The sequence below is a fragment of the Somniosus microcephalus genome, chromosome 30 (genome assembly GCF_052327205.1).
Source record: "Somniosus microcephalus isolate GS21.2 chromosome 30, FLI_Smic_1.0, whole genome shotgun sequence".
Classification (NCBI taxonomy): Eukaryota; Metazoa; Chordata; class Chondrichthyes; order Squaliformes; family Somniosidae; genus Somniosus; species Somniosus microcephalus.
This window is the reverse complement of record NC_141016.1, coordinates 34,563,888-34,580,069: the sequence shown is the minus strand read 5'-3', so window position 1 is coordinate 34,580,069 and position 16,182 is coordinate 34,563,888. Positions and strand designations below refer to the sequence as shown.

Sequence of the window (16,182 nt, the reverse complement as noted above, 5' to 3'; positions counted from 1 at the left end):
ATGCTTATCACAACAACAACAACTTGTGCCTTTAATGTAGTGAAACCTCCCAAGGTGCTTCGCAGAAGCAGCAAATAAATCTTGACACTGAGCCACATAAGGATAAATTAGGGCAGGTGACTAAAAGCTTGATCAAAGCGTAGGTTTTAAGGAGCGTCTTAAAAGAGGAAAGAGAGGTAGCGAGGCGGTGAGGTTTAGGCAGGGAATTCCAGAGCTTAGGGCCGAGGCAACAGAAGGCACGGCCACCAATGGTTGAGCGATTATAATCAGGGATGCTCAAGAGGCCAGAATTAGAGGAGCGCAGATATCTCGGGGGGGTTGTAGGGCTGGAGGAGGTTACAGAGATAGGGAGCGGCGAGGCCATGGAGGGATTTGAAAACAAGGATAAGAATTTTGAAATCGAGGCGTTGCTTAACCGGGAGCCAATGTAGGTCAGTGAGCTCAGGGGTGATGGGTGAATGGGACTTGGTGTGAGTTAGGACATGGGCAGCCGAGCTTTGGATGACCTCAAGTTTGCATAGGGTAGAATGTGGGAGGCCAGCCAGGAGTGTGTTGGAAGTCAAGTCTCGAGGTAACAAAGGCATGGATGAGGGTTTCAGCAGCGGATGAGCTGAGGCAATGGCAGTCAGGTGAGTTTGCGATGCTGGAAATAGGCGGTGTTAGTTGTGGCACGGGTATTCCACTGACTATCTTGCTTACCTCTACAAGACCAGCTCTCAGTCACTTCCTCTGATGGTGAAGAACTCCGTAATTGCCAAGCATTTAACATCTTGTTGGAAATGCAGTGAAGGAAAATCACTTTTAATCCCACTGATTTCATGGTGCGCAATTCTTGTTCATCCCCTCGCACTGCTCCCAACTCCAGTGACAGTCTTGTACCAGTTCGCTCCTCACTGTTGTTTTATCCGGCTCCGAATGCTCTCTTCAGGCAGCCCAGCTTTGAAGGGATACTTTCTAGAATTGTCCCACAGGGAGGCTTTTTAAAGAGTGAAAGTTCCGCACTCCACTTTTACAGAAATCCTAGTGACAGCACTGATGTGGGTTTCTGTCCTTCCCTCCAAACTGTGAATGGTGGCCTGACTCGCTCACTCTCTGAGCTGCCATTCAGGGGCCTGATGACTTCTCTGTCCACTCCACAAACAATTACAAAATGAGTTCCACCCTTACTCGTGAAACACACGCAAGTTCAGCAATAGGATGCGCTGAAAAGTTCATCCCATATGTCAAACTGAAACCGATTTCATGGTTATTCAGACTAAACACCTTCAGCTCTTGCTGCCTCCTGTTAGATCCATGCTGGGAGCCGGGCCTGTCAGTGACGGTGCCTGTTCATGCCAGCCTGGAGCTCTTTCAACATCATCTTCCTGCTCATTGGTACGAGGCTCCCAGAGGATGTACCAGCTAAATGAAAGGTTGCGACCTTCTGCCCCCCCACCACCCCCTCCCCGTCCAAAACTGGATGGGAGCGTCACGGACTAGCACCAGGACAGCCTGATAGCTGAAGGTGTGATATTTACTGTTGGTGAGAGTTCATTGAGAACTTTACTAACTAATGCCCCCACCCCACCACATCATGGGGCAAAAGGGACTTCTGCTTTTATAAGCAGAATTATCGCCGATCCTTCATCGTCGCTGGGTCAGAATCCTGGAACTCCCTCCCTAACAGCACTGTGGGAGCACCTTCACCACACGGACTGCAGCGGTTCAAGAAGGCGGGTCACCACCACCTTCTCAAGGGCAACTAGGGATGGGCAATAAATGCCGGCCTTGCCAGCGATGCCCACATCCCATAAACAAATAAAAAAATAAGCTGGGTCTATGTCTCAGCCGCCCTGGTGTGAAAGCAGGCGTGTTGGCCCCTCACCGTACGGGCGCTGATCTGAACAACTGCTGTGCACATTAGACCGGCGGATCTAAGAGAGAGAGTGAGGGGCAGGTGAGAGGCCTCGGCTTGGGTTCATTGCTCTGATTCTATCCTATTGCGGTTGTACAGACATCCCACGGGGTGTAGTGTCAGTCAGTCACTGACAGTGACGGTGAAATGTAGTGAGTGCTCCTGTTCCCCATCAAAAGAAATACTCGTTCCTTTCAACATTATTTTAAGTTTTTAATTTGGATTAGGATGTACAAGATAAGAACAATTTGGGTTGGAGAACCACTTAACACTTATAAAGAAAGAAAGACTTGCATTTATATAACGCCTTTCACGACCTCAGGATGTCCCAAAGGATTTACAGCCAACGAAGGACTTTGGACTGGACTCACTGTTGTAATGTAGAAACGTGGCAGCCAATTTGTGCACAGCAAGCTCCCACAAACAGCGATGAGATAATGACCAGTTAATCTGTTTCAGTGATATTTATTGAGGGATAAGTATTGGCCAGGACACCGGGGAGAACTCTCCTGCTCTACAATATAGTGTTATGGGATCTTTTACATCCACCCGAGAGAGTAGACTGGATCTCGGTTTAACGTCTCATCCGAAAGACGGATGACTCACTATGAAATGAAACGGCCCTTGGGAATCTGTGTAAAAATGCATGAGACAGCTTCAGGCTCTCACTTCGCACCTGGTTGGTATTTGCCCAGCTGTAGCATCGCTTCCTGTGCTCACAATCTCTGTAAAACCAACCCTGACCCTAATGCTGTAAGCACAGGGTTAATCAGACTGGCCCGAAGCCGACTGACGCTGTACTGCTGCTGAGCTCTCTTCATAGTGTGGCAATGTTAACCTTTCACCTTTGCTTGTTAAGTTAATTTAGATGCGGTGACCACTGAACTAAGGCTGATCTCGAAGCAGTGGTCAGTTTAATCACTTCAGTAAACCTAAAGACATCCCAGTGCAGACTGATCCAGATATTTCACAGAACTTTAATCAGTTGATAACAAGTGTGTGAAAAACAAAGGAAACCCTCTGGGGATACATCCTCCTTTTTAATTGGGGTTTCTGTAGAAGCAGAAGATTGGCTGGTATGGAATGGCACCGAATCAAAGACACACTTACAATCAAAGGTTTCACCTGGTAGAATAGCAGAAACTAGCGATAAGATAACAGAGTAAGGAGTCTCATTAACACAACAGAAAAATAACTCTAAGTAAACAAAACTAAAATTATCGATAAGGGGACAAGCTGATTAAAATTCACCTTATATAGGGCCGTAATTTAACTTTTGTACAATCTTAATGCAGAAACATGTGGGTAGTCACATCGAGCGGGGTAAGAAAAAGATATAAAAGGTGTGTGTTTGTACAGATACCACAAGGTCTGATCAACCTGTACACTGAGCTCGAAGCTGTGACACGTTTCAGTCCCCGACTAAAGCAGCCAGCCTCAGTTGTAAATGCTGTCTTTTTTAAGTGTATGTTTAAGGACTATTGCCTGTGCTGTAAGCTTAATAAATCTCTGGCCCCTGATTTTCAATGTTTAAGAACCCTGTTGATTTGAGGAATGAATTATAAATGAGATCCTCTCCTCCATCAATGCACTGAGCGTCTTTCTGTCATTTGCTGCTGGTGATCAGATTCGCACCTTTAAACAGTTCACATTGTTCTGAATGAACTCGTATAGATCTCTGGCTCTGCTTGTTCCAAAATCTGTTCTCGAGTACTTCTCCAAAATGTTGTAAAGTTGCCCTATGAGAAAAGCAGCAGAATGTTTGATGACATTACACTCAAACCAGCTCGCCAAGGTTTTTCACTTAATTTCTCGCCTCCTCTCCTGAAGGTACCGCCGCTTGCTGGGGTACAATCCCACGGGTGTTAGCCGTAGCCTCCCTCCCCCGGATCAGTGTGTTAATCTGTGCTTGGACAGTAAGTAGTGGCAGGCTATTCAGCCGCTTGGGGCTTCACATATGCACCTGATTCTACCTTTACCATGTCTGTCTGTCCACACAAGCGCACACACACACACCCACACCGCACCCCACACTCACACCCACACCAACCCACACCCACACCGACGCCCACACACACTCTCACACCCACACTCACACCCACAGCCACACTCACACCCACACTCACACCCACATGAACACACCCATGAACACGAACACAAATGCACCCACGAACACGCACACACACGAACACACACACACCCATGAACATGCACGCACACACACACACACACCACACCCCACCCACACACACACTGACACCCACACCCACTCTCAAACCCACACTCACACCCACAGCCACACTCACACTCACACCCACACTCACTCACACCCACACGAACACACCCATGAACACGAACACACACGCACCCACGAACACGCACGCACACATGAACACACACACACCCCAAGAACACGAACACACACGCACGCACACACACCCACATGCACACACGAACCCACGCACACCCACACACCCACGAACACACACCCACCCACGAACACACACCCACCCACGAACACGCACACAACTACATACAAGCAAGATATACTAATCAAGACCAGGAGCTGGGCTGATTTTGGCCCATTCCCCCACACCCGATAAGAATGATGATGCGAATTATAGCAACTCACCAAGGCCCTGCTTTAACTCTGCTAACAAAGCACGAAGCAGGAATGGAACCTGGGATCCTCCTCTAAACCCCAGTCTCACGTTGGGAGGTTAATTTTCAACTGAGCCATTACAGCAGCTCGCCTTCACACAAGTGCTGAAGGTCTCGGTAAACTGGTGGTGTAGGTATTCCTCATCTTTCCCCGAGTGATGCCACTGGATGGCTTTATTGATGGGCCCTCTACTCCTGCTCTTTCATGTTCTCGACAGTTAGAACCGTCACAAAAGCATTGACAACTACACATTGACCTAACGTTTGAGCAGCTGTGGCTCCTGTTCCTGATCACTATCCAATGGCGTCGAGCAGAAAATACCAGAAACCGCTGCTGTCTCTGAGCTCACACCGTACACTATCCATCTTCTAGTTTGGTTGGTACTTACCCACTGTGACATCTTTCCTTTGCAAAAACTGATGCATTTCATATATGCTTCTCATCAAGGCCCTGTCCCCAAAAGTAAAGTACACCACGTCCCTCTGTGCCTGAGCAGCTGACATTATCTGAAGGAGAGCTGTGGAAAGAAAGCATGATTTCAGAGTCATAATAATTACAGCACAGAAGGAGGCCGTGAGGCACCTCAGGTCTGCACTGGTGCCCGTTCTGCAACTGCAGCCTTCGACTCTAATCCTGCCCTTCCTCTATACCTTTACCGTCTTCCTTTTCAAATACTGAATCCAGTTCCCATTTAAATGATGTGTGGGGCTCTGCCACAGCAGCCACGCGTGGTAAAATGTTCAAGGTTCAAATAACCCTCTGCACGATCAAAAATTCTTCTGATCCTAGTGCTGACGCCCTCTTATTCCCTGTATCTGTGCCAGTGTGAGCAATCTTTGTCTGTGTAACTTGGGCCATTTTATGTTAAAGGCGCTATATAAATGGGTGTTTCCAGAATTGTTCCCATGGATGCAAGCACCTGGCTCTTTGTCTCTGGTGGATTTTTATTTTCCATTCAGGACACAGCAGAAGATTTGCAGCTTCTCTGGTCATTATCACAGTGCTGTTTGTGGGAGCTTGCTGTGCACAAATTGGCTGCTGCGTTTCCCACATTACAACAGTAACTGCACTCCAAAAAGTTCTTCATTGGCTGTGATGCGCTTTGGGATGTCTGGTGGTCGTGAAAGGCGCTATAGAAATGCAAGTCTCTCTTCTCTTCCTGGGCGCTAATGCCACCCACTTCCTTCAGGTGGCAGTGCTGAGACCAGCACCTTCCACTGAATCGATAGCTCCACCAGCAGCAGCGTGCTGGTACTACAACTGCAGTATTTACCCAACTTGCAAAACTCACGGGGAGAAATTCGGTAGCTTAGCGCCTGGCAGGGCGCTAACGGGGCACTGAGGCAGTAGCACCGCGGTGAGGTGAATCCAGCAGCGCATGCCAAATTCGACCTCCCACCCCCGTAGCACCGCCGCTACGATTAGCGCCGGGGACTTCAGCAGCAGGCAAATCGTAACGTCAGTGAGTGTGCAAAGGTCACTGGGCGCCCAATCTGCCAAATTAAGCATCATCCCCTGCCTTAGCGACTCGCCCAACAGCGGTAATGGGAGGGGGCGTGAAGCAGGCATATGTCGGCTCCAGGGGCGCTATTTAAAGGGATCAGTCGCAGCTGTCAGGTTAGTGCTGTTTCAGTTTGCGATTGTACAAGAGTTTAATTCAGTCATTTAAAAGTTCTTTAGTATCAGGAGTGTTGTGGCCACTAAAAATTAGTTACATTTATTCTGACAAACTTTCAAAGTGCTACACATCGTTACATTAATGGGGGCTGTACTGGCAGTCAACCTCACCCTCCAGGGTCTACAGCAGAGGGAGCGGAGGAAGCGAGAAAGATTGCAAGATGTGGCCTGAGGGAGGAGGAGGGCCATCAGGGCTCTCAACAGGAGGCCTTACCCTCCGAGGGTATTCCGAGAGCACTTCTCCTTCCTCCAATTAAGCGAGGAGCAGTGCATTAGAAGGCTCTGCTTCAGCAAGGATGTGGCCACCTCCTGCAACCAGACCTCGAGCCTCAGATCAGGTCGACCATGGCTCTCTCTGTGGCAGTCAAGGTCACCGTCGCCCTCAATTTCTTCGTCAGTGGTTCCTTCCAGTCTGCAACAGGAGATATAGCGAACATCTGCCAGTTCGCAGACCATCGCTGCATCCGGGAGGTCACAGAGGTACTCTACAGTAGGAGAAGGGACTACATTTCATTCCCCATCACCAGAGAGAAGCAGGACAAACGTGCATGTGGCTTTGCCAGGATAGCGGGCTTCCCCATGGTGCAGGGCGCCAATGACTGCACCCACATGGCTTTGCCTGAGGTCTCCGTAACTGCAAAGACTACCACTCACTTAATGTGCAGTTGGTGTGTGACCACAGACAGCAAATCCTCAATGTGAATGCCCGCTATCCTGGCAGCACCCACGATGCCTTCATCCTGCGCCAGACCGGTGTGCCAGCACTCTTCCAGCCATCACATCAAGCTCGCGGCTGGCTGGCTGGAGACCAGGGCTATCCGGTCTCCACCTGGCTCATGACTCCCCTCCACAACCCCAACACACCTGCTCAGCACTCATATACTGAGAGCCATGCTGCCACCAGGAACATCATCGAACAGACCATTGGAGTGCTCAAGCAACGGTTCCAGTGCCTTGACCGCTCGGGAGGAGCCCTTCAGTACTCGGCTGAGCTGGTGTCCCATTTCGTTGTGGTCTGCTGCATGCTCCACAACTTGGCCATCATGAGGGCCCAGCTGTTGCCACCAGGGACTGCGAAACAACCTCAGGAAGAGGAAGAGAGGGAGGAGGAGGAGGACGAGGGAAAGGAGGAAGAGAAAGAGGAGGAGGAGGAGGAGCAGGAGCGAGGGAGGAGGCAGCCACTCAATCTTTCTTCTGGAAGGGTGGTCCGTGACAGCCTCATCAGACTGCAGTTCCAATAAATTAAACCCCAGATCCCCATTGCTCACCACATCCCCATCATTCCATCCCTGTCGCAGGTCACATCACAGCACAACGCTGAAATGAGCGACATCACAAAATCATCCAAAGCCAATTAATAATAATCAGTGAACACATATTTGCAACAACACTATTAACTATTCACCCTGGTGCAATCCCTTAGTGCCTCTTGTTACTGTGCCTTTGCCTACCCTAGTGCTCCTACCAAATGTTGGCCCAACGGCTGCAGCACGGTGGGTGGAAGGCTGCTGAGTGTCCGTGCGGGAGACTTCAGATGGCCTTGTGGATCGCACTCGACCAGCTCTGGGCCTGGAAGGCCCGGCTGTAGACTGCACCACCTCAGCATTGGCGGCAGCAGTCTGGGCTGGCTGGATGACAGGCAGCGACAAGGGCAATGGCGGAGTGCCAGTGGTGGAAGCAGGAATGCTGTCATCCTGAGAGAGGACAGTAACTTCCTGCTCCACTGACACACTGCCACTCCCCCGAGGCAGCACCTCAGCATCACTGCCAATCTGCTGGAGCACAGATTGCTGGCCTGCTGTGACACCGTGACACTGAGTGCGGTTTTCAACAGAGTGCTGAGAGTTGGGTGAGTCAGGGAGTCTTAACTGGTTGCTGAAATCAAACTTTTGTTTGTTTCACATTTACTGTGTACTGTTTAAAATCTAAATTTCCCAGCTTTAAGCAGGGTTAAAAAGGGATAAACAAGTCCTACAACTCAGAGCAGCTGAAGGCAGTTAACAAGGGAAACTGGAGTAATCTGGTTAACCTGGTTCTCATGTAGCTGGGCTCAGCAAGTCTTTGTTTCAGGGCCCATAAATACAGGCTTTGAAGTGCGATTTTGCACTGAGTGCGGTTTTCAACAGAGTGCTGAGAGTTGGGTGAGTCAGGGAGTGTTAACTGTTTGCTGAAATCAAACTTTTGTTTGTTTCACATTTACTGTGTATTGTTTACTGTTTAAAATCTAAATTTCCCAGCTTTAAGCAGGGTTAAAAAGGGATAAACAAGTCCTACAACTCAGAGCCGCTGAAGGCAGTTAACAAGGGAAACTGGAGTAATCTGGTTAACCTGGTTCTCATGTAGCTGGGCTCAGCAAGTCTTTGTTTCAGGGCCTATAAAAACAGGCTTTGAAGTGCAATTTTGCACTGAGTGCGGTTTTCAACAGAGTGCTGAGAGTTGGGTGAGTCAAGGTGAGGCAAGGCCTCAGAGCTTCGGCGGGTGCTTCAGCGGTAGAGCGGGCCTACAAAGGGCTCCAGAGACCAGGTAAGGCTTACTTTACTGGTGGTATTGAATTAATTTAATTTAAATTGATGAAAGGGGTAGGTCATGCCAGGAGGGCCCAGCCCCGTGATATGCTCCTCTTGCTCTATGTGGGAATTCAGGGACGCTGCCAGTGTCCCTGACCAACACGTGTGCCAGAAATGCATCCAGCTGCAGCTACTAATGGGCCGTCTTGGGGCGCTGGAGCTGTGGGCGGATGGGTTGTGGAGCATTCACGGTACTGAGAGGGTCGCGAATTACTCGTACAGTGAGTTGGTCACACCGCAGGGTAGGGCTGCACAGGCAGAAGGGAAATGGGTGACCACCAGGCGGAACAATAGAAGCAGGCAGGTAGTGCAGGGGACCCCTGTGGCCATCCCCCTTTCAACCAGGTATACCGCTTTGGATACTGTTGGGGGGATGATTTATCAGGGGAAGGCAGCAGCAGCCAACTTCCTGGCACTGGGGGTGCTCCTGCTGCCCAGGAAGGGAGGAAAAAGAGTGGGCGAGCAATAGTGGTAGGGGATTCTATAGTAAGGGGAACAGACAGGCGTTTCTGTGGCTGTAGACGTGAATCCAGGATGGTTTCTTGCCTCCCTGGTGCCAGGGTCAAGGATGTCACTGAGCGGCTGCAGGGCATTCTGGAGGGGGAGGGCGAACAGCCAGAGGTCGTGGTCCACATTGGTACCAACGACATAGGTAAAAAGAGGGATGAGGCCCTGCAGCAAGAATTTAAGGAGCTAGGTAGAAGATTAAAGAGCAGGACCTCAAAGGTTGTAATCTCTGGATTACTCCTGGTGCCACGTGCTAGTGAGTATAGGAATAGGAAGATAGAACAGATGAATGCGTAGCTAAAGGAATGGTGCAGGAGGGAGGGCTTTAGTTTCCTGGATCACTGGGTCTGCTTCTGGGAAAGGTGGGACTTGTACAAGTCGGACGGTTTACACCTGAACCAGAGGGGGACCAATATCCTTGCGGGGAGGTTTGCTAGCACTGTTGGGGGGGTTTAAACTAACTTGGCAGGGGGATGGGATACAGAGTGGAGCTATAGTAGGGGGTGATTTATAGCCAAATACGGAGGAAAAAACAAGTCAGCTGGGAAGGCAGAGCAAATATGTGAAGGCAAAAGGGAATATGGCAAGGCTGGAAGGCATTTATTTTAATGCAAGGAGTCTTGCAAATAAGGTGGATGAACTGAAGTTGTTGTTGAACACATGAACACATTGTTGCTATCACGGAGACATGGTTGAGGGAGATAGAAATGGCCTCTATCTGCACTGTGGGGTTTCTGTGATTCTGTGACTGGCAGCTCAATATTCCGGGGTATAGAATCTTCAGGCGAGACAGAGGGGGGTGTAAAAGGGGAGGGGGTGTTGCAATATTAATTAAGGAGTCAATTACTGCTGTAAGGAGGGATGATATATTAGCGGGTTCCTCTAATGAGGCCATATGGGTAGAACTTAAAAACAACAAGGGGGCAAGCACTTTGCTGGGAGTGTACTATAGGCCCCCAAACAGTCAGGGGGAGATAGAGGAACAGATATGTAGGCAAATCTCAGAGCAGTGCGAAAATAATAGGGTAATAATAGTGGGGGATTTCAACTTCCCCAATATTAATTGGGATAGTCAGAGTGTGAAAGGCTTAGAGGGTGCAGAATTCTTAAAGTGCATCCAGGAGAGCTTTTTGAGCCAACATGTAGAAAGTCCTACAAGAGAGGGGGCGGTACTGGACCTAATTCTAGGGAATGTAGCCGGGCAAGTGGTGGAAGTGTCAGTAGGAGAGCATTTTGGCGACAGTGACCATAATTCGGTGAGATTTAAGGTGGTCATGGAAAAAGACAAAGACAGCGCGGAAATAAGGGTTCTAAATTGGGGGAAGGCCGATTTTAATATGATAAGGCAGGATCTGGCCAAAGTGGACTGGGAGCAGCTACTTATAGGAAAATCCACAACAAAGCAGTGGGAGACTTTCAGAAGGGAAATAGAGAGAGTACAACGCCAACATGTTCCCGTAAAGGTCAAGGGTGGGACCAACAAGCAAAGGGAACCTTGGATGACAAGGGATATACAAAAATGCATTAGGAAAAAAAGGGGGGCTTTTGGCAGTTACAAAAGACTAAAGATGGAGGAAGCCCTAGAGGAGTATAAAAAGTGCAGGGGCATACTTAAAAAAGAAATTAGGAGAGCGAGGAGGGGCCATGAAATAACACTGGCGAGCAAAATAAAGGAAAATCCTAAGATGTGTTATAAGTATATTAAGGGCAAGAGGATAACCAGGGAAAGGGTAGGGCCCATTAGGGACCAAAGTGGCAATCTGTGTGTAGAGCCAGATGATGCAGGCGGGGTTTTAAATGAATATTTTGCATCTGTGTTCACTATGGAGAAAGGCGATGTAGACATAGAAATCGGGCAAGGGGACTGTGATATACTTGAACATATTAGCATCGAGAGGGAGGAGGTACTAGTGGTTTTAGCAGGCCAAAAAGTGGATAAATCCCTAGGCCCGGACGAGATGTATCCCAGGCTGCTGAGTGAGGCAAAGGAGGAGATTGCAGGGGCTCTGACACAAATTTTCAGAACCTCTCTGGCCACAGGGGATGTACCAGAGGACTGGAGAACAGCTAACGTAGTACCATTATTCAAGAAGGGTAGCAGGGATAAACCAGGGAATTACAGGCCAGTGAGCCTAACATCTGTGGTAGGGAAATTATTGGAAAAAATTCTGAGGGACAAAATTAGTCTCCACTTGGAGAGGCAAGGATTAATCGGGGATAGTCAGCATGGCTTTGTCAAGGGTAAATCATATCTGACCAATCTGATTGAATTTTTCGAGGGGGTGACTAGGTGTGTGGATGAGGGAAATGCTGTGGATGTGGTATACATGGACTTCAGTAAGGCTTTTGACAAAGTCCCACTGGTCAAGAAGGTAAGAGCCCATGGGATCCAGGGTGCCTTGGCACGTTGGATCCTAAAGTGGCTGAGTGGCAGGAGGCAGAGGGTGATGGTCGAAGGTTGCTTTTGTGACTGGAAGCCTGTGTCCAGTGGGGTACCTCAGGGATCGGTGCTGGGTCCCTTGCTGTTTGTGATCCACATAAATGATTTGGATGAGAATGTAAAAGGTATGATCAGTAAGTTCGCAGATGCCACGAAAATTGGTGGGGTGGTAAATTGCGAGGAGGAAAGCCTCAGGCTACAGGACGATATAAACGGGTTGGTCAGATGGGCGGAAAAGTGGCAAATGGAATTTAACCCTGAAAAGTGCGAGGTGATGCATTTTGGACGGACAAATAAGGCAAAGGAATACACAATGAGTGGTAGGACCCTAGGAAGTACAGAGGGTCAGAGGGACCTTGGTGTACATGTACATAGATCCCTGAAGGCAGCGGAACAGGTAGATAAGGTGGTTAAAAAGGCATATGGGATACTTGCCTTCATTAGCCGAGGCATAGAATATAAGAGCAGGGAGGTTATGATGGAGCTGTACAAAACGCTGGTAAGGCCACAGCTGGAGCACTGTGTGCAGTTCTGGTCGCCTCACTATAGGAAGGATGTGATTGCTTTGGAGAGGGTGCAGAGAAGATTCAGCAGGATGTTACCTGGGATGGAGCGCCTCAGCTATGAAGAAAGACTAAACAGGCTGGGGTTGTTTTCCTTGGAGCAAAGAAGGCTGAGGGGGGACCTGATTGAGGTGTACAAAATGATGAGGGGCATAGATAGGGTAGATAAAGAGGAACTTTTCCCCTTAGTAGGGGGGTCAATAACAAGGGGGCATAGATTCAAGGTAAGGGGCAGGAGGTTTAGAGGGGATTTGAGGAGGAACTTTTTCACCCAGAGGGTGGTTGGAGTCTGGAACTCACTGCCTGAAAGGGTGGTAGAGGCAGGAACCCTCACAACATTCAAGAAGCATTTGGATGAGCAATTGAAATGCCATTGCATACAAGGCTATGGACCAAATGCTGGAAAATGGGATTAGATTGGACAGGGCTTGATGGACGGCGCAGACACGATGGGCCGAAGGGCCTCTTTCTGTGCTGTAAAACTCTATGGCATAGAAATTCACTTTGGGCCCGCCAGCTGGCGTGCGCCCAAAAGTTAGCACTGAGCGCGGAGCCAGTTGCGACCGTCAGATATTCAGTTTTTGCGCCCCAAGTCGGAACCGGGCGCTATTCCAGGGTATGCCCGCCCCCGCTTGGGGCGCTGAAACTGAATTTCAGCGCTCTAGGCGCCGCTGCGCCACCCGCTGCAGAGCGGCAGGCTGCGGTACTGCAGGCCTCCTCCTTCTCTTAAGGGGGAGGTGCCTGCAACGGGGAGATCGCCGCTGGATAGTGCCGGCAAATGAGTCCGGCACCACGGAGAAGTGCCGGGTTCGCGGAAAGCAGCCGGCAATGCCGCGGGGGTGGGGGGTGGAGGAGGCCGGGGAAGGAGGTGCGGGCAGGAGGCCACCGAAAAAGCGGCCGGTCGCACCTCCACCTTAAAGCGCCCCAGTAAGGCTACAGTACGGCCCCGTTTTCTGATCGCTGTTTGCGGCCGCTGTGGAAGAGGCGGCCGCAACTCAATATGGGGGTCGGGCCGGTAGCGGGGCACTGCGCACACCGATGACGTCATCGGTGCCCGCGCAGTGCTAACGGCTGCCGCCGCCATTACCGCAGCGCTGAATATCAGCGCAAACTCATCTATTGGCGCAGAGGCCCTCTTTGGGCGGTAACTGGCTGCAAAGCTGGCAGCGCCTTACTGAATTTCTAGGCCTATGACTCTAAACTCTATGACCGTGAAAACTCCGGTGGACGGTGGTCGACCCAGCCACGATGGCAGCAGCCAGAGCTTATGTGGCATCAAGCTGAGACTGCGTGAAAGCAGTCTGAGAATCGATGGCACCAAGCATAGTCTGCATTACAGCACTAAGACGTTGCATGGCTTCAGTCTTTGCTGCAATGGAAGCTGCGACATTGCCCATCACACGCGGCAACAGGTCTGGGTCTCCACTGTTTCTCAGGGAGTTCACCGTCCTTTCCAGACTGGAAATGACAGGCTCCATGGTGTGCACAGAGCTCTGTGCAATGTTGGAGGTGGACTCCTCCATGCTCCTTACCATTGCCGAGAGGCTCTCGGGCACCCTTGCCATTGCACCTATCACCTCCGTGTGCATGCCCATCACCCTTCTTCTAAAGAGCTCCCCATCAACGTCCTCAACTGAGTCCTGTGCAGCAGAACTCGCCCTCCGGGGAGCTGACGCTCGCGCTACCCTTTCCCCCTGGCCTTGCTGCAGCCCACTTGTCCCCGGTGCATGACCCTGTGCAGATCCCGCTACTATACTAGCCTCTAAAGAACGCGTAGTGCCAGTATCTGAGCTGGTGTCTGTGGGTGAGACATGCAGTGACACAGTGTGTTCTTCGTCCTCCTCTTCTTCCGCCTCACTCTCTGTGGTACCGTCAGGGACAGGATGCTCAGCTGCTTGCTCATTATCTGAAAGCATAAAGGCACAAGAGTCGGGTTAACATAGAAACATAGAAGACAGGAGCAGGAATAGGCCATTCATCCCTCGAGCCTGCTCCGCCCTCAATGCAATCATGGCTGATCATCCAAATTCAGTACCCTGTTCCTGCCTTCTCTCCATATCCCTTGATCCCTTTAGCCTTAAGAAATATATCTAACTCCTTCTTGAATATATTTAATGAAATGGCATCTACTGCCTTCTGTGGTAGAGAATTCCACAGGTTCACCACTCTCTGGGTGAAGAAATTCCTCCTCATCTCAGTCCTAAATGGCTTACCCCTTATCCTTCGACTGTGACCCCTGGCTCTGGACTCCCCGGCCATCGGGAACATCCTTCCTGCATCCACTCTATCTAGTCCTGTTAGTATTTTATAAGTTTCAATGAGATCCCCTCTCATTCTTCTAAACTCCAGCGAGTATAAGCCCAATCGACCGAATCTCTCCTCATACGTCATTCCTGCCATCCCAGGTATCAGCCTGGTAAATCTTTGCTGAACTCCCTCCATGGCAAGAACATCCTTCCTCAGATAAGGTGATCAAAACTGCACACAGTACTCAAGGTGCGGTCTCACCAAGGCCCTGTACAACAGCAGCAAGACATCCTTGTTCCTGTACTCAAACCCTCTCGCTACAAAGGCCAACATACCATTTGCCTTCTTAACCGCCTGCTGCACCTGCATGCTTACCTTCAGCGACTGGTGCACAAGGACACCCAGGTCTCGTTGCACTTTCCCTTCTCCCAATCTATTGCCATTCAAATAATAATCTGCCTTCCTGTTTTTGACACCAAAGTGGATAAGCTCGCATTTATCCACATTATATTGCATCTGCCATGTGTCTGCCCAATCACCCAACCTGTCCAAATCATACTGGAGTTTCTCGGCATCCTCCTTACAGCACACACTCCCACCCAGCTTTGTGTCGTCTGCAAACTTGGAGATATTACATCCAATTCCCTCGCCTAGATTATTAGTATATTGTGAATAGCTGGGGTACCACGTCCGATCCCTGCGGTGCCCCACTAGTCACTGCCTGCCACTTGGAAAAAGACCCGATTATTCCAACTCTTTGCTTTCTGTCTGCCAACCAGTTCTCTATCCAAGTCAATACCTTGCCCCCAATCCTATGTGCCTTAACTTTACACGCTAATCTCTTATGCGGGACCTTATCGAAAGCCTTCTGAAAGTGCAAATACACCACATCCACTGGTTCTCCCTTATCAATTTTACCAGTTACATCCTCAAAAAATTCCAGTAAATTAGTCAAGCACGGTTTACCTTTTGTAAATCCATGTTGACTTTGTCCGATCCTGTCACTGTTTTCCAAGTGCTCTGCTATTACATTGTTATAATGGACTCTAGCATTTTCCCCACTACCGATGTCAGGCTTACCAGTCTATAATTCCCCGTTTTCTCTCTACCACCTTTTTTGAATAGTGGGGTAACATTAGCTACCCTCCAATCCATGGGTACTGTTCCAGAGTCTATAGAATTTTGGAAGATGACCAGCAATGCATCTACTATTTCTAGGGCCACTTCCTTAAGTACCTAGGATGTAGATTATCAGGCCCTGGGGATTTATCGGCCTTCAATCCTGTCACTTTCCCTAACACCATTTCCCTACAAATATTGATTTCTTTCAGTTCCTCCCTCTCATTAGAACCTATGTTCCCCGACATCTCTGGGAGGTTATTTGTGTCCTCCTTTGTGAAGACAGAACCAAAGTATGTATTTAATTGTTCTGCCATTTCTTTGTTCCCCATTATAAATTCCCCTGATTCTGACTGCAAGGGACCTACGCTTGACTTCACCAATCTTTTTCTCTTCACATATCTATAAAAGCTTTTTCAGTCAGTTTTTATGTTCCCTGAAAGCTTACTCTCATACTCTATTTTCCCCCTCTTAATTAATCCCTTTTTTCCTCCTTTGCTGAATCC

At 49.4% G+C, this 16,182-nt stretch overlaps 1 long non-coding RNA gene across 1 annotated transcript; it reads right to left on the bottom strand.

Annotated features, from left to right (window-relative positions):
- Positions 1-2,086: 2,086 nt before the first annotated feature.
- Positions 2,087-5,049, bottom strand: LOC147098124 (uncharacterized). Its single transcript, XR_015074270.1, has 2 exons — positions 4,945-5,049; positions 2,087-3,633 (listed from the first exon to the last, which is right to left on the bottom strand). It is a non-coding gene; the product is annotated as an uncharacterized LOC147098124 (long non-coding RNA).
- Between the last annotated feature and the right edge of the window lie 11,133 nt (positions 5,050-16,182).